At 39.1% G+C, this 26,449-nt stretch overlaps 1 protein-coding gene and 1 pseudogene across 1 annotated transcript in view; one reads left to right on the forward strand and one right to left on the reverse strand.

The window, feature by feature from the left end:
* Positions 1–26,449, reverse strand: part of INVS (inversin) — a 174,103-nt gene that overhangs the window by 95,330 nt on the left and 52,324 nt on the right. The gene's annotated exons all lie outside the window — the stretch shown is intronic.
* LOC131812950 (large ribosomal subunit protein eL31-like) lies at positions 2,915–3,344 on the forward strand (annotated as a pseudogene).

Raw genomic sequence — 26,449 nt, forward strand, 5'->3', positions numbered from 1 at the left:
GTTAAACCCTCCAATTTGGTAGAATCAACCTATCTGGAGAAAGTAGTTAAGCCACAGGGACTAGAAAACACACCGGTGGGGCTCCAGGTCAACTGCACATGTGTGTTGTAAGGGCACTTTGAAATAGAACCAAACCCTCAAAAAGTAGTCCTTTGGAGCTCCTTCCTGAGATCTAGTCCCATATTTCCAATTCTGGTTGGAGCCTCTAGTTCACTTGGTACCTAGCCTGAAGTTCAACATGACCAAACTACAGCAATAGTAGCATCAAGTTCTGTGCCTCCTTCATGCCTACTTATCTCTCCCTGTTCAAAGCAGAGTGGCAGTCAGGTTATCTGTCCTTTTCATCTTCAGAGATCTTCTACATCCTTAACACTGTTGGAAATGTATTTTTTTTTTTTAGCATTATAACTCATTGATATTCTACCATGAGTGGCTAATAGGGTTAGTAAGAAGCCATCTTTCAGTGAAGCAGCACACCCTGCATTGTGACAAATGTCTTAGGCAAAGGGGATCAGCCAGAGGGACAATGAGGTGCAGAAGGATGAAGACTTGTCTGCTCACCCACAGGGGCAGCGACAGGATTCAACTCAGCTCAAGGGCTGGGCCACAGGTAAGAATCAGGGGCTAAGCAAGTGCCCATCAAGCTGTCTATATTAGATGGGCAGACTGGCAATGGACCGAAAAGCGAAGTGACCCCGCTCAATTATTTCCTCTCAGGGAGGTTTTCCTTGACCACCCTAATGTGGGAGCTTGTTTTGTTAAGTTTTATTCTAGCACCTTCCCATTGCCTTCATAGTACTTTTGCTCAGTTTGTAGTTACATACATGTTTGCTTGTTTCCCTTCACTGCGATCTCCATCACAAGCCGTAAGAGTCATGAAGACAGAGACGAGGAGCACTGGGCTTGGCATAGCTCCTGGCACAACAGAGGGGCTTACCTGAAGGATAGAGTCAATGAGAGAAAAGAAAATACCTTCCCGAGGTTTTTCTTTTTGTTTAAAAATTCTTAATGTTGCTTTATCAGATAATAATAGTTAAGCATCCTAATTCTCAGATCTCTGGTATTCGGTTACTCTTACTTTTGAATGTTTTATTTATTTGGGCGTCACTCACCTGGCTTTCTCATGGCACCCAGGGCCAGCTTTTGAGAGGTAAGGTGCTAAAATTTCCTCAAGAGGGCACCCTGCTCTAAATCTCTTGTCATCTTTTCTTTGAAAAAAGAAATGATCCCCAGCAAAAACAAATCTCTATATGGTACTTCCTATCAAAAAATAAGGCTCGACCTTTCTGAGCATAACATTTCAAATATTACAGAATAATTCATCATGACCTTTTAAAGATATTCAATCAGACAATCATTTTGATTCTGAAATTTAGGGAAAAAGGGAAGAAAAAGAGAGAAACAAGAATATGTCCGTGGGGGTGACTAATGACTTACAGACGCAGTGCTTACACTGTTCTGAGGATTCAGCTTGTTAAAACATCATGCCCTCAGTAACCATATTTATTCATTCACTCAAAAAACACTCACTGAGCCCTGTCTGAAGCAGGCAACCTAGTAAAATGTTTACGCTAAGCTTTACTTATTACAAAGCTCTTTGATACAGATTTTATCTTTGCTCCTCATCGAAGCAACATGGAAAGGTTTTACAGATGAAACGAAGTACCATCCTGGGCTCCCACTTCCTCATCTGTGAAACAGGGATAACAGTACCTGAGATTATTGTGCATATGAGAGGATAAAGATCATACTTGTAAAATACTTTGAACAGTGCCCAAAGCAAATGCTTGGTAAATGTTTGCTAGTTTTATTATGAACAATCTGCCAGTGTGGAGGAGGCAACAAAATGTAGCCAATCAAGTAAACCAAGAATGGCTCATGATGGAGAGCATAGAATGATCTGACTATACATAGCATACACACTACATACACATAGCTGGTGATTAATTCAGCTGGAGAGGTTAGGAACAAATAAAAATAGTTGGAATGTTATCAGTAGTGGTTTTCTGAAAAAAAAATTTTTTTTTTTTTACATTGAGAAAGATGCCTATATTCTGCCTACAGATAATGATGACATGAGATCAATAAGGGCATACCCAGTAGGAATTCAACTGGAACCCTGGGGAGATGTCAGCTTCTGTTCCAAAGGACAGAGACACAAAAGAGGTCTTATCTACAAATGCTGGGACTAGAAACACTATAATCCATTTGGGCCATGGTCAACTTCCTGGTCTCATGAACAAGCATTTATTAGATGCTCAGGGTGTGCGAACTCAATGCTGAGAATGAGCGGAGGGAAGAGAGAATTCTAAGAGCTAAAATCAGGAGACTATTTCTAGTGTCAGTGGAAAAGGGGAAATACCAGTTTGAGACAGAAAGCTAATGTGATAACTCTCTGAAGGCTGTATGACTCTGGGGACCCACATCACAGACAATTCTGTCTCCTGCAAAGCCCTCTCATATAAAAACAAACAAACACAATGCTTAAATGTTTCCTCAATATTCCTTGAAATTCAGAATTCTTAAATTTTCTGGTTAATTCTTAAATCCAAGAATAACGAAGATTTGGAAGTTAATCTTTTAGCACCATCTCTCAGGGGCACACAGAACCTGATCCTGAGGTGAATACTGCTTCAGGATCTGCTTTTATAATTTCTGACTGAGTAGGAAACAGTATAAGAGTGAATGAGATAAAAGATGAAGAGAGTATATATACTTTATCTTTTTTAAGATCTTATTTATTTATTTGAGAGAGAGACAGAGAGCATGAACTGGGGGGGAGGGGTAGATGGAGAGGGAGAAGCAGACTTCCCGTTGAGCAGGGAGCTCCACTCAAGGCTCGATCCCAGGACCCCAGGATCATGACCTGAGTCCAAGGCAGATGCCTAACCAACTGAGCCACCCAGGGGCCCTAATGGGGTATATATTCTTAAGAAAATGGGTGGTACTTTTCCAACCAGGGCCCAGCAGAGTGGTTCCCACGAAAAAGGGTGGTGAGAAGAAGGACCATTCTGCCATTAGCGAGATAGTGACCAGAGAACACACCATTAACATTTACAAGTGCATCTGTGGAGTGGGTTTCAAGAAGCGTGCCCTTTGGGCACTCAGAGATCCGGAAATTTGCCTTGAAGGAGATGGGAACTCCAGATGTACACATTGACACCAGGCTCAACAAAGCTCTCTGGGCCAAAGGAATAAGGAATGTTCCATACCATATCTGTGTGCAGTTATCCATTAAACGTAACAAGGATGAAGATTCACCAAACCAGCTCTACACATTGGATACCTACGTACCTGTCACCACTTTCAAAAATCTATAGACAGTTAATGTGGATGAGAACTAATCACTGATGGTTAAATAAAGGTATAAAATTGCAAAAAAAAAAAAAAAAGAAGAAAAGAAAGAAAGAAAGAAAGAAAGAAAGAAAGAAAGAAAGAAAAAAAATTGGTGGTAGAGAGCACAAGTAAGAGAGCTGAAGTTATAGGAAAGACCTGATTTAGTCACTAAAAGGACATTAACCCTAATGTGGTCAGGTCTGTTATGCCACTGAAATGAGAAAACATTTGCTAATGTCTCTGCAACACTGAATAAGATGTTTTCTTTTGTTAGGTAGCCATAATCATCATCTTAATCTTCCCATAATTAACTAGAGCTTCTTTTGTCTGTAATGAAAATTATTATAACATTTAGATTTCCCCTAAATGCGTGAAAAGGACTATAATATCTAAAAGGGTAAAAGAGGATAAAAAAGTTCTCTGACCCAGAGAACAGCACTGGAAAGGAGTCTGGGAAACAAATCAACCCAAAATGCTACTTTTAAACTTACATTTTTTTTTGTCTGTCCAGTTCTCTCAAATGGACTTTTTAAAGAAAAAGCATATAGTCAGTTAATCCTAATAACAATAATTTAGGAGTTTTGAGTGAAATACCTTGATATTTTCCTTTAGATATTTTATTTTTAAGAAATAAAATATAACAGATATGGCTGATACTCCCTTTGTGCTCATCTCCAATTCCATTACCTTTTCTCCTTTTCTAGAGGCTACTATCCTCAAAAAGGTGTTTATCATTTCAATGAATGCATTATTATTCTTGCTTCTTATACATATGTATCCATAAGCTACACAGTATCGCTTTACATGTTTTCATTCTTTATATAAATAGTAATGTATGAGTCACTTGTCATCTTTTACTCAAAAGCAGCATTTTTGGGATTTATCCAAGTTGCTCTGGTTCACACATTTTCCCTGGAGAAAGTATTTTGTCATATGATAATAACTATGTCTTTATTCTTGAAGGGAATATTTAGCATGTTTCCCATTTTTCACCATTCCAGACAATACTGTAGTAAATTTTCTTGTACATGTCTCCTGGTAAAATGTGCAAGAATTTCTGTAATTGCTGGGTTGAAATTGCTCTTAATTTTTTAAAAAAGATTTTATTTATTTACTTGAGAGAGAGAGCACGAGAGGGAAAAGGGTCTGAGAGAGAAGCAGACTCCCTGCTGAGCGGGGGGGGGGGGGGGGATACAGGGCTCGATCCCAGGACTCCAGGATCATGACCTGAGCTGAAGGCAGTCACTTAACCAACTGAGCCACCCAGGTGCCCCTGAAATTGCTCTTTAAAGTCCCCTACTCTGATTTATATTCCCACCAGTAACGTATAAGAATTCTTGCTTCTTCACATCCACACCACACTTGTCATATTTGCTACCTTTTGCCAATAAAATGGACACATAATTGCTTTTTACTGTGGATTTAATTTTCATTTCCCTGATTGAGATGGAATGTTTTTATATGTTTATTGGCCATTTGCTTCTTCTGCGAAGAGCGTTTTTGTGTTGTTTACTCACTTCCCAATTTAGCTATTTGTGTTTTTCTTAATGATCTGTAGGAGTTATTTACATATTCTGGATACTAATTCTTGGTTGGTTTGCAAATATCTTCTCTCTTTGTGTGGCTTGTCTTTTGCTTTGTTTATGGTCTTCAACGGGGAATGCATTCATGATCTGAATAATGATATTGCTAACTTTCTTAGCAGTCAAGTTCCTCATCTATTTCAGAATTTTTGTTTGCAGGCTTATTTTGAAGATTGTTTATTGTTGTTTTCATTTTTTTCTTTTTGCCTCTCCCTCTCTCTCCTGCTCACCCACCCAGCTGCACATCTACTCCTGGCCCACTAAGAATCTGCTCTTACAATGCTCACTCTAGCCCTGTCTCCAGTGATCTGAGGGATGTCTTCCTTGTCCTGAGGCTGGATCTGTCCTGCTCCTGCCCCTTCTCTAGACAAAGACCTTCCTCCAAAGCAACAGCCTCATATTAAGGTGAAAACTACCTCACCCCCCCCCCCCCCCCGCAATTCTAAGTATTTTCATGGCTTTAGTGTGCATACGACCATTTTCACTTGCTTAGTGGGAAAAAGGGAGTGTCTTCCTGAACCGGAAGTATCTGAAATCATATTCGACAAGACTGCTTTCTGTTCCTGGTTAAGTGCTTTAATCATGAACTTCTAGACTACTGACAGCTGACCTTCAAAATATTCTGAATCTCTACCTTTACATTTTTTCTCCAAACAGCTACTGTATTTTCTGTACCCGGCTCCTTGGGACCTTTGCTGTGTGGTTCCTCTTCAGCTGAAACAATTACTTGAACAGACTCCAAAGCTTAAGACTTGGCTAACCCTGCCCGTAGCAGCCCTTCTCCCTACTGAAACAAAAGAGAACAAAGATTTCCCCAACCCAATACCACACTTTGTGACCTATATGTTTCCCAACTAAGATCTTTGCATTCTTGTTCTGTGTCCTCATCACTTATATTTACTCTCAGTGTAGTTGAGGAAAAAGCAACTGTTGGTAAGTTTGTATATAACTTTGTCTTAGAAACATTATAAAAAATATACACATGTGTATATATATATATACATATATACATACACATATAGTAAATAGTTGAGATTGGGCTATGCTATACTATAGTACATTATAAATATATATATAAATCTGTGTGTGTGTGTGTGTGTGTGTGTGTGTAAAAGAGCACATACGAATGTAAGGTAGGCATTCTGTCCTATTTCATTCCAAATCCTAATCATTATGTACCCAAAGATATATTATTTATAACTGAAATGGAAATACAGAAACATGATTTATTATTAATTCTAATATTTCTATAATTATATATTTATAAACACTCAAGGCATTTGCAATATTAATTTTTTTAAAAGAATCACTATCCCTAGGAAGCATTTAGGTCACAAATATTAGTGATCTCATTACATCAAATTTTCCTGTAATGGTTGCAGACACAAATGAGTCTTGGAAATAGCACAGGAGTGCTGGGAACAGCAATCTGCCATGGGTCCTGAGTGTCCCTGCATGTGTTTACTGGGTATGCCAAGAATGCAAAGCCTTGACTCCTCTTAAGCCATTTCTCAGAGTTGGGTTTGCAGCCAGCAATCTTGAAGGACATTAATGTCATCCAGGACATCAGGCCAGAGGATTCCCAAAGCTCAGTATTTCTCAGATGTCATGCAAACCCATCGTGTACCCAGTGTCTACCCTGTCTACCCAGGACCTTTGCGTTGCTTCCACAGATCTTGGAAGGGAAACTGATGCAAGCATGCAAATGCTCATGTTACTTCACCATCAGTAAGTAATAAAGCTTTTTTGGTCTCTTTTGGTAGGTTTGAGTCTTTTGCTGGTACCCATGGGCAATTCATTGTCTTGTAATAAGTTAGCACACGTTAAAGAAAATGTAGGGTAAAATTAAATCCAAGCCCTTACAGTACAGGCAATGAGGAAGGGTTGCTGACAAAGACATAGTTTCCTCAAAGAGTCAGGACAAGGGCCTGGCAGGCCAAGTTCAGGGACAAGAAGAGACTCTGAGATGGTGCTCAAGTGGTGGGCAAGGTGGGGGAGGTAAGAGATCCCACTGTCTGGAGATGCAACATGGGGGGGTGGGGTGGGGGTAGGAAAAGAATAAATGAAACAAGATGGGATTGGGAGGGAGACAAGATGGGATTGGGAGGAGATTAAGAATCTCACAAAACAAACTGAGGGTTGCGGGGGGGGTGGTAGGGAGAGGGTGGTAGGGTTATGGGCATTGGGGAGTGCTATGAAGTGTGTAAACCTGGTGATTCACAGACCTGTACCCCTGGGGCTAATAATACATTATATGTTTATAAAAAATAAAAAAAATTATTAAAAAAAAAAGAGAGAGAGAGAGAGAGAGAGAGAGATCCCACTGTCCTATCTGTTAAAGAATCTAAATGGTGGCAAGTAGAACTAAAACCAGATGCCCAAATGGTGCTTTGGTCTCTGCTCGCCTTCCTGTGGGCAGGCAGAGGACGGGATGTTAACATGACCATGAGAAGGCTTGCTGAAGGCACTATGGGTGTGGCTGCTGAGACAAGGAACCAAAGTGGAAACTAATGGTGAGAACAACAAGGAATGAGCAGCTGCTCAAAAGTGAAAGCAAATGCAAAGACTTGCCTAATAGCACAGAGCCAAGTGCATCTTGCACCTGATCCCTGCTGTAGCCTTATTTGTCTGGCAACGAGGACAGAGCACTGGGTATAGAGGTGGTCACTGTCTGAAGCAAAGCTTCTGGCTTAATGGTGCCCTTGATGCTCTCTCTGACTTGGCCTGGATTACTGAGAATTTGGCTAAGTTAAAACCTGATGGTCTCCACTAGGAGGCAGCCCAACCTCAATGACAACTTGGGAAGACTGCCTGGTAAGGGCGAGTCAGGCCACTGGGCTGAAATGAAGCCATCATCCTTACCTTAGACAATACTCTTAAGGACGGGGTATGTTTTTACTACCTCTTGGGTTGTTGTCAGTGCTCTAGTCACCTGGTCTGCCACTTGGAAGACTATAGATGGTGGAAGATTAAAGATACTCCTCTTTGTGGTTACAAATTACAGAAACAATTGCAGCTGCCATTAAACAGCCCGAGTATCTCATGTAGATGCCCTCGTAAGGGCTCATTTTCTTATAAGACCGACTGGAATCAGGTTGCTGAATAAGCCTGCATTGCCCAGATCACTGGCCGTTTACCACCTGGATCCATCACTGCACTAAACATAGCAATGAATCCATCATAGATGAGGCATAAAGTAAAAGGTATGTGTTTGATGTAGAAGCTACCACTGCATGCTAAACTTGTGATTCTTCTATGTAAGCCTATTTTGTGTGTATGTGAGAAGGAGACCATGTTAACAGAGCTCCTGCCCATTCCTTACAAGGACTTCTGACAACTCCTTGTCAAGGCCACCTCATGCCTCGCCACAGCCAACATTTTTCAGGTTACAATATTGTTGCTCCAGCCTGATTAGCCTACACCAGCAATAGAACTGAGACCACTGAATCGAAATCATTTTATGTTGTAGGGTTTCTAGACCATCTGACTGTCTTAGTCTGATTATGGTGTACCTTTTGTCACAAAGACCACCGAACAATGGGCCAATGGTTAAGGTATTTGACTGGCATTCTATGCTCTCTACCACCCTCAAGAATCTGAAATTATTGAGAGTGGGCATGGCTTCCTCCGAAGTAAAATAAAAAAGATTTCTGGGGGTGCCTGGGTGGCTCAGTCATTAAGCGTCTGCCTTTGGGTCAGGTCATGATCCCAGGGTCCTGGAACTCCTCCTCCTTGTGTTCCCTCTCTCACTGTGTCTCTCTCTGTCAAATAAATAAATAAAATCTTCAAAAAAAAAATTTCTGGTTCTACCTCCGTTACCTCCTCCTGGTCCACACAACTAAGAGAGGCAGTTTGGCTACTGAATGTGACCACCCCTAGAAAGACTTCATATCCTCAGGGAAGCCTCCTGATAAATAATCAGAACAAAAGGAGTGGGGATGACACTATTTTGAACATTTGGGATTTTTCCTTGCCCATTCCTGGTTATGAAGCTTATTCCTTTCCCCTAAGAACTATCCCAGGCTGGCCTGGTTGGTACAGCCCCTGAATGGCAGCTCAGACAAAAGGGGGCTTAGAGATTCAAATTTTATTTTGGTTCAGTCACCTGGATTTGTTAGATGGACATGGTCCTAGATCAGAAACATTCATAATGACCACCTGATTGAGTCCACTGTTTACGACATCTTCCTACAGTGTCCACATGGGCCAAAGTGGGGGATATAATGAGTCTCTGTAAGTTTGTTCCATATGCACCTACCCTTCTAGATGAAGAGTATGGGTACAAGTAGTAGATGACCAGAGAAAAGGTGAAGAGTTATAGTCATTTGGATGGGATACACTTCAGCACCTGGGAAGGGAATTCCTTAGATCCTGAGAGGTACAAGGAGAGAGAAAATAATTCATGTTCTCTCTGTCCTCTGGATCCAGCACTGCATCCTGGATATTGTTTGCTGCCTGAATCAAAGAGCAGCTGAGGCTAGCAGTATGATCTGTTTCTTGTGTCTGCCATTGCCACTAACATGCTATTAAACAGAAAGGTTCAGGTGGACGTGGATGGTCCTGAAATCTTCTGCTGCGCTTGACACCATCAATGGCAGCTCCTGAATGTGGATCCTCTCATACATGTAGAAACACAGGAATGGGCTCAACCTTACTTTAACCTAATGGATACACATTCGTATGTCTCTCCTGATGTGTGAGAAGCTTTGGGTTATGCCATGCAGGACAATCAAGCTGTAACTACTTGGTGATACCGCCCATGTGGCATAGCCAAATTAATGTTATGGGGACACAAGTTTAATAGCAAACCAAATTTAACAGCAAATTTTCAGGTTATATGTTTGTATGTGGGGCAGAGAGGACCATGAAATATGCCTCCATTAGTCCATCTAGTGCTTCCTATAATTACTGGTAATCCCGCCAAAGATCAGCAGGTCAATCGAACTCCCTTGCATAAGTCATAATAGATAATAGACTCTTCTTAGAGTGCATCCTGGTTGTATAAAACAAGACCTACTGTTTCCCCTGGTACTTATTAACAGTTGACTTAATCCAAGACACTGAGGGCCATAGTTGAATCAATATTGCGGGTTGTTCTCATCCTGCTGCTTTGAGTCCTATTAATTAAATGTCGTAGGAGACATATTAAACAGATTTGTTTTCAGCCTCTGCTGGTCAGATTAATCAGAGTAGCGGATGGACTAGCATGCTCATGTCAAGAACATGTAAGACTAAGTGATGGATTGTTGGGAGAGGCAACTTACCATGGACCCTAGTCATCTCTGCATGTTGGGATTTTTTGGTTTTGTTTTGTTTTTAATATTTATTTTTTTATTTGAGTTGTGAAGTTGGTGGTGGGGAGACAGAGAAAGAGAGTAAGTGGGGATGAGGGGCAAAGGAAGGGAGAAAATCCCAAAGCAGACTTCATGCTGAGTGTGCAGCCAGGTTCAGAGTTCAATTTCATGACCCTGAGATCATGACCCAAGCCAAAAACAAGAGTTAGATGCTTAACTGACCGAGCCATCCAGGTGCCCTCATCTCTGCATGTTCTAATGCCCAAAATGCAAAGTTCTGACCATTCTCAGGGATGTGTTAGCAGCAACCAACTGGACAGATGAGGTCACTTTTTACCTCCGTGCTTAGTTATTGCTTATTATAAAAGCAGTAGATTCCTCAGTTCTGATGGAAACCTACCATGTGTACATCATTCAACTGGGCCTTCTGAAACGCCTTCATTATCCTTCGGGGCAAGGGAAATCAATGCAAACATACAGGTTCTGATGTTTTTTGTTGTACCGTGAATAGTAAACTTCTTTGTCTCGGGCCCTGGAGTCTCTTGTCTATTGTCAGCATCCATGATATAATAAAAGGTCAACTTCTTACCTTGTTTCTAGGGTGAAATAAAATTTCAGACCCTAAAAATAATTTTCTATTAATGTACTATGAAATAAGGTATAACATGATTAGAAAGTTGGGCAGGGCACAGAAAACAAAAAGTCCAATACAGTATGACAATAAGTCGAAAATGATCGTGTAGGTAAGAGGGAGTCAATGAGGAGTTTAAGAAGGAAATGACATGAGAGGATTTGTGTGGAGCATCAATTGGAGGGGGGCAAGTCTTAGTGATTAGTGAAATACATGAGAGGACTCCTGCCTGGGTACAAGATGGACAGTGGTGTCAACAACGGAAAAGGTGGAAAGAAAATGGGGTCAGGAATGAAGAATTTGAGTTCTATTTTTTTTAATATGTGGAGTTTGAGAATTCTGAGGAATATCAATATAGAGATGTCTCGCATAAATAGTAAAAAAAAGAAAATAGAAAAGAATCCACATGGATCTGAAAATGAAGGAGATGGCTAGATTCAAGACACAGGGTTATGAAGCATCTATATTAATAGCTAATTCCTGGTATAAACAAAACTACATTAAATTGAAACAATGAAACTCTACATCCTAATGGAAATATAAACGTAATTTAAATATTCATATAGATAGCTCAGTACAATGCAATCTAGTACCATTCTATTTTCCTAGACCATGACCTACCACTACTACATCCAATACAGAGTGTAGGTGGATTGGAAAAGAATGGCTCTTCCTCATTAGGGACATATATTCTTGTTTGCTTGGCTCATTTCCTCATTTCAGTTGATTTGGGTGTCTTATTGTACTCTGGTTTCTCGGTCTTTTGTTTAATGTGACTCTATAAGAAAGGAAACGGTTACAAAAACCACGTTTTCAAATTACATGAATTCACTGGGCTTTAGAACGAAAATGAAATCTGCACTGTTTTCCCCAGTTTTCCAGGTATTCTCCCTCTTTCCATAAATTCCTGATAGCCCAGTCTAAACACTGTGCTGCAGAGCTAAAATTTCTCATTTCTAATTACTCAACAGCTACAATGGTCACCACATCATTAACCCGCCACCTTCAGCCTATCTTTAAAAGATTTTTTAAAAGCTATTTGAGAATTTGCTAAGCGAAGGCTAAGAATGGCACTTCAAAGACAGAATAGGAGCTCTATTTGTTGTTTTTCCAGTTTAAGATGTTCATCCATCTGGCAGAGCAGCTAGACAATACATCAGCCAAGAACATCTCCCTGGCTTGAAACAGATTCTGGCTCTCAAAGAGGATTTGACTGAAGGAAAGGCAACATCTCTAGTTCTGTGGCTGAACTCTTCTAATATTTCTCCCCAGTGCCTCCTCCAAGCCTTGGCTCCTTCTACCAACTTGGTTTCCATAGGAATAGACAGAGCTATGAAGTGGCACACAGTCAAACTGCATAACAGAAAGAGAAAATGTTACTGTCAAAAACAACACCTACCCCCCACCCCCCTCCGCTTCCCCCCGCACAGGGAGAAATGTAGACTTAGATTCTCTAAGAGAAGAAATGATGTAAAGGTATCCTTGACTTTGGGGCTTCCTTACCCAATGCTGTATTCGTCATGTGCTTTTTTTCTCTGGTCTGTTAGAGCGTATTGTTTTTAGATTAATAACGAAAGTTAGTCCTAGAGAACATTTCATACAAAAAATAAATATTTTTAAAAAGTTATAATATGTTGTGATATGTATGTCCACCAGTAGAATTCTGTTGTGCTTGTGAGGGACCCTTCTGTATTTAGAGTGGTGTTTTAAATTGGCACAACCTTTTGGGATGATTATAAAATGCATGTTGGGGGCGCCTGGGTGGCTCAGTTGGTTAAGAGTCTGTGTCAGCTCAGGTCATGATCCCAGGGTCCTGGGATGAAGCCCCACATTGGCTTCCTTGCTCAGCAGGGAGCCTGCTTCTCCCTCTCTCCCTGCCTGCCACTCCTCCTGCTTGTGTGCATGGGTTCTCTGTGGTATATGTGTGTGTGTATGTGTGTGTGAAATGAATAAAATCTCTTAAAATTTTTTAAAAAATGCATTGTTTCTCATAGTTGATATGAATGTTTATAGGAAAACATTAATTTTTTCTTAAATCAGTAGTTTTCAAACTCTAGCATGTACTGGGATCATCTGGAGAACTTGAAAAACTTGTTAAGACTTTCCCTCAGAGATTTTCATTTACTAGGTCTGGTGTGGAGTCTAAAAACTTGCATTTCAAACAAGTTTCTGGGAGTTGTTGGTGCTGCTATTCTAGAATTCTATACTTTGGGAACCATTGCTTAAAAAAAGAACTTAATATGGGTGTTTTCAACTCTGAGAAGCTTAAACAACAAACAATAGAAAAACCCATGAAAACAAAACCTCTGATCTATCTAAGATCAATGCAATCAGAATTTTTGGGACTTTGGAATTAATATTTCTTAAATGCTTTGCAGGTGATTAAAAATGATGTCAATATTGAGAAGTGCTGGCCTAATTCAATCATTTATTCAATATTCAATAGTTATTTACTATATGAATACTCTGTATCCAATACTACATAAGAAGTTTAGAAGTTTTAATTTTTTTTGAACCATAGTTGGCACACAATGTTACATTAGTTTCAGGTGTACAACACAGTGATTCAACAACTCTGTATGTTATGCTGTGCTCCCAAGTGTGGCTACCATCGGTCACCACACAAACACAATACCATTGACTATATTCCTTATGCTGTACCTTTCACTCCCATGACTTACTCATTCCATAACTGGAAGCCTGGATCTCCCATACCTCTTCACCCACTTTGTCCATTCCTGATCTGGTAACCGTCAGTTTATTCTCTACTTATAGGTTTGATTCTGCTCTTTGTTTATTCATTTGTTTTGTTTTTTTAGATTCCATATACAAGTGCAGTCATATGATGTTTGTCTTCCTTTGTCTGACTTATCTCACTTCACAAAATACCTTCTAGGTCCACCCATGTTGTTGCAAATGGCAAGATCTCACCTTTTTTTTTATGGCTGCATAAGATTCCTCTGTGTGTGCGTGCGTGCGTGCGTGTGTGTGTGTGTACACCACTTCTTTATCCAGTCATCTATCAAGGGACACTTGGTGTCAGGTGATATCACCTTGTGGCTTGGATTTGCATTTCTCTGATGATTCGTGATGTTGAGCATCTTTTCATGTGTCTGTTGGCCATCTGGATGTCTTCTTTGGAAAAATATCTATCCAGGTCTTAACTAGATTACTTGTTTTTTTTGGTGTTGAGTTATAGAAATTCTTTATATATTTTGGATACTAACCCCTTATTAGATATATCACTTGCAAATATCTTCTCCCATTCAGTAAGTTGCCTTTTTGTTTTATTGATTGCCTTAACTGTGCAAAAGCTTTTTATTTTGATGTAGTCCCCATAACTTATTTTTGCTTTTGTTTCCCTTGCCTCAGGAAACATATCTAGAAAAATGTTGTTACTGGGGTGCCTGGGTGGCTCGGTCAGTTAAATGTCTGCCTTTGGTTCAGGTCATGATCCCAGGGTCCTGGGACTGAGCCCTGCATCAGGCTCCTGCTCCTCCCTCTCCTCCCTGCTTATGCTCTCACCCTATCTCTGTCTCTCTCTCTTCTCAAATAAATAAATAAAATCTTTTAAAAAAATAAAAGAAAAAGAAAAATATTGCCACAGCCAATGTCAGAGAAATTACTGCCCGTGCTCTCTTCTAAGAGTTTTATGGCTTCAGGTAGAGTTTTGGAAGTTTTAAAAAAATAATTAAAAGACATATGTACACTCAGATACAATATAACACTGTATAAGCAAGGAAAGGTAAGTCGATAAAAAGTAGAAAAACAGGGGCACCTGGGTGGCTCAGTGGGTTAAAGCCTCTGCCTTCAGCTCAAGTCATGATCTCAGAGTCCTGGGATCAAGTTCTGCATGGGCTCTCTGCTCTGCTTCCCCCTCTCTCTCTGCCTGCCTCTATGCCTACTTGTGCTCTCTCTCTGTCAAATAAATAAATAAAATCTTAAAAAAAAAAAGATAGGAAAACAGAACACAGAGACAGGCTGGTAAGAGGACGTACTTTTAGCTCTTTGTGTGGAGGGGAAAGGGTTAGATCAGGAAAAGCTTCATGAAGGAGAGGGCAGTTGAGGGGGATCTTAACTTAGGATCACCAATACTTTAGCACTTTTCCATGTCTCCATTTCACTCTCCTTCCCCACTTCCTTGATATGACAGTATTTTCTGAATTTCATGTAGTCTTATACAAAAATAACTTCCGGTTTCACTCCTACCCCTTCTAATCTGTTCCCATAAGCTCCTCCTATACTGAACTTTCCAAGCCAACATTAGTTAACTTGTATGTATCAGGTCTTTTGTATTCACTTATCGTACGGGGCAGAAATTCCCACACCATCCCCCACTTTGGCCATAGCAGATAGTGAAGCCATACACACATGTTATTCACTATTGTCATACGGCGAGTGAGGTAAGTCCCATATAAAGACAGACAAGAGTAAGAACGCTGAAGAGAGGCCCCTAATTCAGTCCTGAGGGGCCAATGAAGGCTTCTTGGAGGAAATGCTACCTGAGCTGTGTATACACGATTAGGCTAGCTTAAGTGGGAACGAAGCTGAATGTGCAAGGGCACTGCGTGAAGAACGAGGCTGAGGAAAAAGTGACTCGAATCAAAGCCTTCAGTAGTTCACACGCTTGAGGATGGAGTACAAGGGGGACACAGGAAGCAGAAACCAGACAGGTGAGCTGATGATGAAAGGTGTCAGACCAAGTGGTTTGTTTGGACTTCACTCTTTGGGTTTCTGAAGCAGTCCCAAAGGATTTAAGAAAGGCAGCTTGCCCTCACATCTGATGGGAAATCACTAAATTTCTCCTAGACTCCATTTCCTCCCATATGAAAAATAAGAAGGTCGAATTATGATCTAAAGGCTCTTCCAGCAGAAGACCCGCTCCACATAGCTGTTTTAAAACACGATTTTTTTTTTCATTCAAGCTGCCTCAATAATAACTTCATTTCTAGTAAGTTCTATTTTTTCTGACCACAGGCTAATAATTTTTGAGTTGATTTCCTTTTTCCTGATACAAAAATTAATTTTCCTAGCTTACTGAAGTGGAAGCTTTAGGGAATCCAGAAATGCTATCCCATGGGAGGCAGAATGGTATAATTAAATGAGAGTATATTTTGGAACCGGTCAAATCTGGGTATTTCACTGGTTGTATTAACTGTGAGCATGTTACTTTTCGAAGCCGCAGATTTCCCATTGGTGAAAAAGAACAAAACAAAACATAGGGACCAGGTCACAGAAAGTGCTCAATAAATATTGGTTTCTTTCTCAGATACCATTATTGTTCTCCTCTCATGAAAGTAAGTAGTCTGTAAACAAAATATCTTCTATTTGACCATGTTTGTTTCAAATATAGAAAAATAAGAGAGTATTTGCTTCTCGTGTTCTCATTGTTTGATGTCCATTATAATCTGCCTGGCCTGTTCTTCTCACTGATCCTGACCAGACTTCTGAGTTACAATGCTGGTTGTCACTTAAAAAGTCTTATTTTAATATTAAATTCAAAAGCTAAATGCAACAAATCTTGTTTACCTCCTAGTTCCTTTGAAGCACCCCAGCTCTTGTGGTAGGCTCTATCTTTAGTTTTCCAAGAATGTACCTTAGTTTTATTGATTCTAACATGCAGTTTAAAAAAATCAATTCATCTACTCGGCTAAGATATGTGCCTTCGGGGGAACTGTTTCAAACAACTGATTGAATCCATCTGTTCCCTTTTCTACTTCAGTCCTACACAATGAATGGGATTTCTTAAGACAGTAGAAAAGACAAATGTGCAGATAAATGTATAAATAAATTCAATTAAGCCCCAAATCCTTAATGAACCTACACATTAAAGGTTTTAATTAAAGGGACTAACTAATAATCTGACTTGGTAACTCCTACTCATTTTTAGAATGGTAGCCAAGGTCCTCACGCTGATGATGTTTGAATTCAAATCTGTATCTTCTATTCTCAAGTCCAGCCATCTCTTCAAAATCATACCACAACCCACCCTCTATCTGCAAATCCATCTCTGAACTCTGGGCTGCTCCTTACCTCTCTCTTTTCCACCATTCTAAACCTTTTCTCCTCGAAACTAAGAGAGAGGTAACTGAACTGGTAAAGAATAGTGCCCCAGTTTGTGGTAGGGGTAGGGAAGAAAGATTTGGAGATTGAAGACTATTTTAGATGTACCATTTTATATCTGAGCTCAGGCAGGTGTCCTGTTTGCCACAGCCATGTTTTTGAGTTTTTTGAGTTTTTCTAATTCCAAGAACATCAAAATTCTGTTTTTTTTTTAAAAGATTTTATTTATTTATTTGACAGAGATCACAAGTAGGCAGAGAGGCAGGCAGAGAGAGATGGGGAAGCAGGCTCCCTGCTGTGCAGAGAGCCCAATGCGGGGACTGATCCCAGGACCGTGAAATCATGACCTGAGCCGAAGGCAGAGGCTTAACCCACTGAGCCACCAAGGCGCCCCGAACATCACAATTCTTAAATCAACATCTTAGTATTTTCTGCAAGCCCTTGGTGGATCATTTGGAAATAAACAAACATCCATTATAGAAAGCCATTCCAAAATTATGAAATACATATTTTATATGCATTGAGAAGTTTAGAAAATTATTGAAAATTAGGAAAATAGGGACGCCTGGGTGGCTCAGTTGGTTAGGCAGCTGCCTTTGGCTCGGGTCATGATCCCAGCGTCCTGGGATCGAGTCCCACATCGGGCTCCTTGCTCGGCGGGGAGCCTGCTTCTCCCTCTGCCTCTGCCTGCCATTCTGTCTTCCTGTGCTCTCTCTCTCCCTCTCTCTCTCTGATAGATAAATAAAATCTTTAAAAAAAAGAAAATTAGGAAAATATAGTAAAAAAAAAACCCACCTACAATTCCATTACCCTAAGCCTAACACAAACTCTGTTAGCATTTTGGCATAATCTCTTCCACTTCTTCTTCGCTTATTTGTTCAACATGGAAGGTGATTTTTACAGTGTCCATCAAAATATACATCTAATGTTATATCTGGAAGAAGCAATGGTTTTGAAAATGACTTCTACCATTTGGCACCAATCATAATGAGAACTGATTTAGGTGGGAGTGGTCAAAGGATGCCAACAGCAGTGAGTGAAAGTTTGAGAACTAATAAAATACTTATAGTTTAAAACTAGCTCTCCACAAAATACTTCTTAATTACAAGGGGAAAAAGTAATAGTATAGTGAAGGAACCTGGCAGTTGCCACTTTATCCAAGTGATCAACATGAACATCACCAGCAGTAGGACAAATGAACTTCATGTGCTTTCCGATATGATGCCCTGAGAAGAACAACATCAGTCTTGTGGTATTCTTACCAAAAGGACATAATCTGAATCTAATTATGAGGAAACATCAGACAAATCCAAAGTGGAAGACAGTACAGCTTGCCCCAAGGCTTGAGCCTGGGTTTTTACATGGATGACATTATTGGGATGATGGGGAAATCTAAATAAGGATTAGATAATAGTCTATTATGTTAATTGCTTGATTTTGCTAATTGAACTGTGGTTATGTAATGCTTGTGATTTTAGGAAATATATACTAAACATTTGGGGGCAAAGAAGCGTCATGTCTATAACTTACTTCAGATGGTCCAGAAGACAATATCTACACATACACATATAAGAGAGGAAAAGATAAAGTACATGTGGTTAAATGTGCACATTTGGGGAATATGGGTGAAGGGTAACACTCTTGACACTTTTCTGTCAATCTGAAATTATGCCAGAATATAAACTGAGAAGAAAAAAGAAAAAAACATTAATTTATATTATAAAAGTAATAACATATTCATTAAAGAAATTTCAAAAATAGGGGCACCTCTCTCCTCACTGGAGTCGTAGAGCATATGACTCTTCACCTCGGGGTCGTGGGTTCAAGCCCCATGTTGGGCATAGAGCTCACTTTAAAAAAAAAAAAAAAAAGAAAGAAAGAAATGTCAAAATGACCAGCCCTCAGTGCACAAACCTGAGGCAACTAGGATTTACGTTTTGATGTACTCTCTTCCTGTCTCTTATCTATCAGGAATGTTTCTTATCCTCAGATTGCACTTAAATTTTGAAATGCTCCATAATCATGCCTTAGTTAATATTCACAACACCCCTGTTGTGAAAGCCGGAATTACTGTCGCTTCATAGATGAGAAAACACACATTTGAAAAGATTAAACTGTGGGTTTCCTTTTAAAAGATCATCAGATAACATATATGGCAGAAAAAAATGTCACTAAATAATTGGTTGCCCGTGATTCACAATCTGTGATTTAGTTTCCTGTAAAATGATAAGTTTGGAGATGGTTTCTGGGATTCTCTCAAATACTAAAATGCTGTAATTCTGACCTCGTCTATTATCACCAACATTTTCTTCTGTATAAAGAATCTCAAAAAAAAAAAAAAATCTCCAGTGCCTGTTGCCTCACACATAGTAAGCATTAGATAAATACTTCTCAGTGAATAACAGATGCATTACAAATTAGAAAATGGACAGTTATGTTACGGAGGCTACAAAGTTAAATAATATGAAGTGCGTTGTCACGTATAACATAATTATAATTGATTGCCATTACTGGTTCCGTGTAAAAGAAAACAATATGAAAGTAACCAGTCATTCTAAAATAGAGATTAAAGTTAAGATATGCCAGCTTTTTTGAAAAAAAAAAAAAAAAAAAAAAAGATGTCACCTTTTTATCGGAATCTAAGAAATTTACTATGAAGTTTATTTCTATATTACTCTTTGTTCAAGTATAATTCACCTTATTCGCATCAATAACCAATTTAACTGACTGTTTACAGACAGATGGAGAGACAAATGACAAATTAGTACTCCCCAGGTTTGTGGCATGGACATAAAAAGTGAATTTATTTTTCAAATACCTTTTATAGCCATAGCCTTGCAAGTAGAAGACATCTTATCTGGTTTACTATTGATCCAAATGACAAGGCTGAGCATCAGATTAAGGATATGTCAGAAACCTGAAAGAAGGCTACCAACGGATGCAGCAGAATGGGAGCTTCTTTCAAAATGATCTATTAAGGAGACGGTGTTTACAAAGGCAGTTGAGAAAACACAGCACAGTATACTGGGTTGTATCAGGGAATCAGCAGAGAGCCCAAAAAACTTCTGATGCTAATGTGAACCCCCATACACCAAACATGATACACGTTTTCTTTCTAGCAATAAAAACTATGCACAGATTTTTGATGAAAAAGGCCACGCTTTTTCTTCACCCACACCCTTCTTCTATTGCCACAATTTCCTTCTTGACAAATAATGGCATTCCTAAGAGATGATATCTGTTTTAAGATGATGGGATATACTATTTAATTTAAATTGTCTGCCAACTGGAAAGATCAAGAGCAATTCAAGAATTTAATTCTAAGGGGCGCCTGGGTGGCTCAGTGGGTTAAGCCGCTGCCTTCGGCTCGGGTCATGATCTCAGAGTCCTGGGATCGGGTCCCGCATCGGGCTCTCTGCTCAGCGGGGAGCCTGTTTCCTCCTCTCCCTCTGCCTGCCTCTCTGCCTGCTTGTGATCTCTCTGTCAAATAAATAAATAAAATCTTAAAAAAAAAAAGAATTTAATTCTAAGATATCTTTGGTGATAGTGGACTATGACTTAGCTAAGTGTGGTAACGACCAAAAAATATATGCCAAAATGGAGTCCTGAAAAATAAAAATTCCAAGAGTATTTCTTATAGATAGTACAATATTCTGTGTAAAATGAAATGTCCTGGGGATAAAATAACACCATGCTGAAAAAAAAACTGTAGCAAAACAAAAAAAAAACCTGATCAGAGGTGGGAAAATCTTGTCTTTTGTGATCACCTTGGGATTAGCACTTCTTTAAAGAAGATCCATTACTTTCTAGACTAGAATGAATTGAAGAATTTTGTGAGAATCATGGGAATAGAAAAAGCTTCAGAAAATTCCCCTTTCAGATGGCTTTAGACAGACTTGAACTGTTTTTTCAAAACCCAGAGTGCTCTAACCAATTTCAAGAGACCAACATTTGACATTGTTAAAGACCAAAGAGAGAGCAAACTGTGGTCTAAAACTATTTAAAACATTAGCAAACCACTCAACTTTTAGTTTGCCTTTTTAGCTAGCATGTCATACCTTCTGTAGCAATGGTAAAATCTATTTTAATCTACCACCAGCTTAAAAAGTAGTGAATATAGGCTTAGCTGCATTATCATTATTAAATGCTGAAGATTTTGTTTTTAAGTAATCTCTACACCCAACATGGGGCTCGAACTTACAACCCCATGATCAAGGGTCCTATGTTCTACCGATTAAGCCAGCCACATGCTCCAAGGCATATTTCTTAGATGTGATGGGTGAAACAATTTTCCAATTTCCAAAATGTTTTACTGATCACCAGTTCCTTTAGATGTTATTAGTTTAAGCTTTTTTTTTTTTTAATGTATATTGAGATCAAATAATCAGGAGTAATCCTGGCTTTAAAGGTCTTCATTGTATGACTTCTCAGAGCCTTTAAGATGTTAATACGCACTTTTAATTTCCAAGAAGGAGCATGCAGTATTTCCCAAACTTATTTGGCCACGGGACCCATTTTCACGCAATATTCCATGAGAATATTGTTCTAAGGAAGGAGTTTTGGGAAATGCTACACAGAATGGTTTTCAAGGTTCTTTTACGCTTTTATAATTTTATTTGTTTTTTGTTTTTTGGTTAAGTAGCAAAAAGCTACTTAATACCTAACCTCACTTTTCTTGGATAGAACAAACTTGGGGGAAAAACACTTGAAAAAAAATTCTCACAAGGCTAAGAAAAAAATTACTTGAGATGACAGCTATCAACAAAACAAGCTAGGATAACGGCTAATCTAAAACATTGAGAGCGAATGCCAGAAAATGTGGCAGGATAACAAAATTCACAAAAAAAAATTTTTTAAAAAAGACAAAAATACCAGCAGCCTGGATTCTTTCCAATCAAGTCTCCTTTCAACCTCCCTTATCAAGAGTAACCAGTATTTACTTCACAATGGCTAACCAGTTGCCATAGGTGCCAAATATCAAATATATCTTGGACTTTATGTTTTGCACTGTAGGAGATAAAATTTGCCTATAGCTATGGTGAAACGTCCATCCTATTACCCCCCACATGCCTTGCATTCAGCCTCTTCAAGCCCATCATATTACTTTTATGCTCAAACTCCCAATCACATTCTTAACTCTCCTTTGCCAACGGATAAGATATTGCTTTGGTTAGAACCAGGTGACAGCAAAAGCTCAGGGCTTCCAAGGTCAGTCAGGCACATCTGAGGAGGATTTCTGGGAGCCCACAATAAATCTAGTTAGCCCAAGGAGACTAGATTTATGAATGAGTCTGCTCAGTAATAGAGCCAAGTTCAAGAACGACTCTGCTGACCCAATAGTAGGATAGTCCATGGAAAGGACACAACTTTGGAGATGCAGCAACTTCTTTAATTCTGCAGCCCACCAAAATGAGTAAGCAATGTCTAGAGAAGCTACTGTGAAAAACTGAAAGTTGAAGCTTTAGACAAGTTCCATGGGGAGAGAAAGGGCAGGGAAAAGACAGAGAGAGAGAGAGAGAAAGAGAGAAAGTAAAATAAGAAAAGAGAAATGAATAAAGTTAGGATTGGATAGGAAAGAAAGAAATTTGTACAATGGAAACTCTAATCTACCTTTCATTCTTTTCTGTAATTTTTTCAATGTTTCTAAAAAAAAATTCCACGGCCCTTCCGCTTTTTCAACCTCTGCTCACTCTGTTCCCTTTGCCTGAAATTCTATCCCCCATTCCCATTCCTTGTCTAAGTTTGACCATTTCATTAGGGCGTACTTAAAATTTCAATTCCACCACATATTAGGCAGGTTTAGTACAGGAAACAGTAGCTATTTTAGGCATTCTGGGCAGGAAGAATTTTAACGCAGGGAATTATATGCTTATAAAAGAATCAGAAGCACTCTAGCTAGGCTTTGAGGAATGACTCCCTGAACAATGCAAAGTCACCATTGTGACTACAGTATTAAGTTCAATGTGGGTCTGTAGCTGCATCGGGAAGTTAGAATAAAATAAGCTGCTGTAGTAATTGCCTCTCAACACCTGGAGGAGGAATAATAGATACCAGAATGGTCCATAAAAGCCTCCCTTGATGATTGTTCCCACCTGTGAAGCACTTACAGTCTGGCTTTCTTTATAAGGGACACTCAGCATACCAATGCTGCCCTGTAAGATTAATACCCTCTTCAAGTAGAGGCCCATTCTCCTTATCTTGGGTATAATACCCTTGCAACAAGAATCACAGTGTATATCTCTAGTCTCTTCCTCCTCTGATCAAATATAACTCAATTCCTTGGGATAGTTGTTCAAAGTATTAATAAATTGCTAATTATAATCAGATAATGCCTTTGCCAACCATACCTTTCCAGTTTGGCGTAAAGGAGTATAAGACCCAGACTTCCAAGATAATTACGATTTTCAGCCTTGTATCTTACTGTGGGATGAAAGATTAAAAGGGGGACCTGGGTGGCTCAGTGGGTTAAGCCTCTGTCTTTGGCTCAGGTCATGATCTTGTAGTCCTGGGATCAAGCCCTGCATCGGGGTTCTGCTTAGCAGGGAGCCTGCTTCCCCCTCTCTCTACCTGCCTCTCTGCCTACTTGTGATTTCTCTCTCTGTCAGATAGTAAATAAAAAATAGTAAAAAAAAAAAAAAAAAAAAAAAAAAAACTATTGTAGAAAATTAAGGCTATAATTAACATGTAGCTGAGATTTCTTTTTTTCCTTTGCAAATAGAAAGGAGAAGGATAAAATGTTTTGGTAGAACAAAGGGACACATTTCTGTTACTTCTAAAATCACTCTCCAGGCTTCACAAAAGATAAGTTTGCTTTTACTTTTCACTTCTTTAGAGCTGATTCTCTGTAGTGTGTCTACGTATCTAGTAACTTGGACATGTTTTCAAGGATGTCTGCATAGTGAGTGGCCTTGGAAGCTAGAGATACTATCTCCCTTCAGGCTGGAGGAGAGATTTGCTTGCCGGCCAGGATAATAAAGACAATGTCTCACTTAGGGGCAAAGGTTGGGGTAGTTTGCTCAAAGTCCTGATGTAAGATTAGGGGTTTTCAAATTTCAGGTTTCCTCAGATGTGACATAGACCTACTGCCTGTGCAGAATCTACTGGACCTGTTTCCACATCACCCCTATAGGACTTGGGGGCAAGAAGAACCATTGCAAACACGAAGCTCATGCTGCCTGATGTCCTGTAAGTGCTACATTATCTAAAGAAATTGGGTCTTGTGGTCTCATTACCAGTTGAATTCATGTGGCAAGCCAACCTTGTAGCTGCAAAGCTTGACTACATGACAGTACTGTCTTTGGGGTGAGTACCCATCAACTGTGTGTCAAATAAATGATTGAATGAAATCTGGTTGTAGCAAGGAGAATGGTTTGAAGAGAAAAAGACTTGATTTAGGAAGACTGATAAGCAACTTCAGTTGTTTAGGAAATAGATCTGGTGGACTGGATTAGAATAACGGATTAACAAAGATGGAAGAAAAAAGAGCCAAAGAAGGAGACCTCAACTATGCATACAGACTCCTCTCAAATCATCAGCTGACCCCTGAATTTGCAAATGCAAATTCTGCAAGAAGTCTGCAGGAACCAACAAATGGAAGGTAGAAAAAGCTGGTAAGAGATTTCAGCTACTACCCAAGACAGAATTTGGATTTGAGTCCCACCCAGAGGACTTGGTACACCAGGCTTTCACTGAAACCTCAGAAGAGCCATTCCTTAAAAGTATAGACTATGAACCAGGTCTAACATATTCAACTGGAGACTGGAAAACCGAAACATTCAACAAGTTCAGTGTGATTTTTGTTGTTGTTGTTGTTTTGTTTTTGACAACAAAAAAAATCAACATTCTTGAGAGGAAGATAACAAAATGAAGATTCCATACAATGTATGATGCAAAATTCTGAGTGTACAATAAAAAAGGTCTATACATGGAAGAAAAAAAAAACAGAAAATAGGACTCAGTGAAAAGAGAAAAAAACAATTAATGTATGGCACCAGGGTGGTTGGGTCAGTTCAGTATCCAACTATTTTTTTTAGCTCAGGTCATGATCTTCTGTGTGGTGAGATCAAGTTCACATTGGGCTCCACAGGCATCTGCTTGGAGATTCTCTCTCTTTGTTCCTCCCTCCTATTCATTTTTAAAAATATAAATAAAAAATCTTCAAAAAATTTTTAAAAGAACCAAATAAAATTCTAAAACTGGAAAATACATTTGACATGTAAAAATCATGGAATGGATTTAATATTAGCTTAGATAGCAAAGAAAAGGGCCAGTTAATTTCAACATGATCTATGTTGAAATTTTAATTGTTCAAATTCTAATATGAAGAATAAAAGCAAAAGATTTAAAAAAAAAATCCTTAGAGCTTGAATGACCTATAGGACAATGTAGAAAAATCTAACATATGTGTATTTGTCCCAGGTGAAGAAGAGAGAATGGTACAAAGTATTTAAGAAATAACTACAGGAATTTGGTTTAAAAAGCTACTTTTAGATCAAAGAATCTCCATGAAGCCTAAGCATAGTTAATACAAAGAAAACTACTGAGGGGTGCATAAGAGGCAAACTGTTGAAAAACAAAATTAAAAGGAAGATACTGAAAGAAATCAGAACAACAACAACAGTCATCACACACATGAAAACATTAGGAATGATGGTAGATCGGAAACAGTGGAGGCCAGAAGACAATGGAATGACATATTTAACTTATGTTTTATAATAAGTAGTATAATATTCCAATGTGATAAATAAAGAATGCATAAAGGCAATCCTAGAGCAAGCTCTTAAAACAATATGTAGATATGTGGCACCTGGGTGGCTCAGTCAGTTAAGTGTCTGACTCTTGATTTTGGCTCTGGATCCTGAGACTGAGCCCCAGGTTGGGCTCTGTGCTGAGTGTGGAGCCTAAGATTCTCTCTTTCCCTCTTCCTCTGCCCCCCGTTATTCCCTCTCTAAAACAAAAACAAAAACAAAAACATAGATATAGCTAAAAATTCAATAAAGGAACTAAAATGAAATATTAAAAAATATTTGATTCCAAAACAGTACAAGAAAACAGGTTGAGAGGAAGAAAAACAGATGGCTCAAACATAAAATGAAAATAATAAAATGGAAGACTGAAACTCAGCCATATCAATAATTCATTAAATGTAAATGGACTACCATCCCAACTAAAATGCAGATATTATGTGACTAGATAAAGTTGATTCTTGCTTTTTTTTAATCTAAACTTTATTTTGTCTATAAGCAGTGCTCTTTAAAGATAAAGACAGAGATAGGTTGAAAGTAACAGGATAGAAAAACTTATGTCTGGAACAATAATTATAACAAAGCCGAAGTGGGTTACTTTAATATCAGATAAAGTACACAATAAAATATTTACAAGGGGCACCTGGGTGGCTCAGTGGGTTAAGCCGCTGCCTTCAGCTCAGGTCAGGATCTCAGGGTCCTGGGATCGAGTCCCACATCGGGCTCTCTGCTCAGCAGGGAGCCTGCTTCCCTTCCTCTCTCTCTGCCTACCTCTCTGCCTACTTGTGATCTCTCTCT

Source organism: Mustela lutreola, chromosome 12 (genome assembly GCF_030435805.1).
Source record: "Mustela lutreola isolate mMusLut2 chromosome 12, mMusLut2.pri, whole genome shotgun sequence".
Classification (NCBI taxonomy): domain Eukaryota; kingdom Metazoa; phylum Chordata; class Mammalia; order Carnivora; family Mustelidae; genus Mustela; species Mustela lutreola.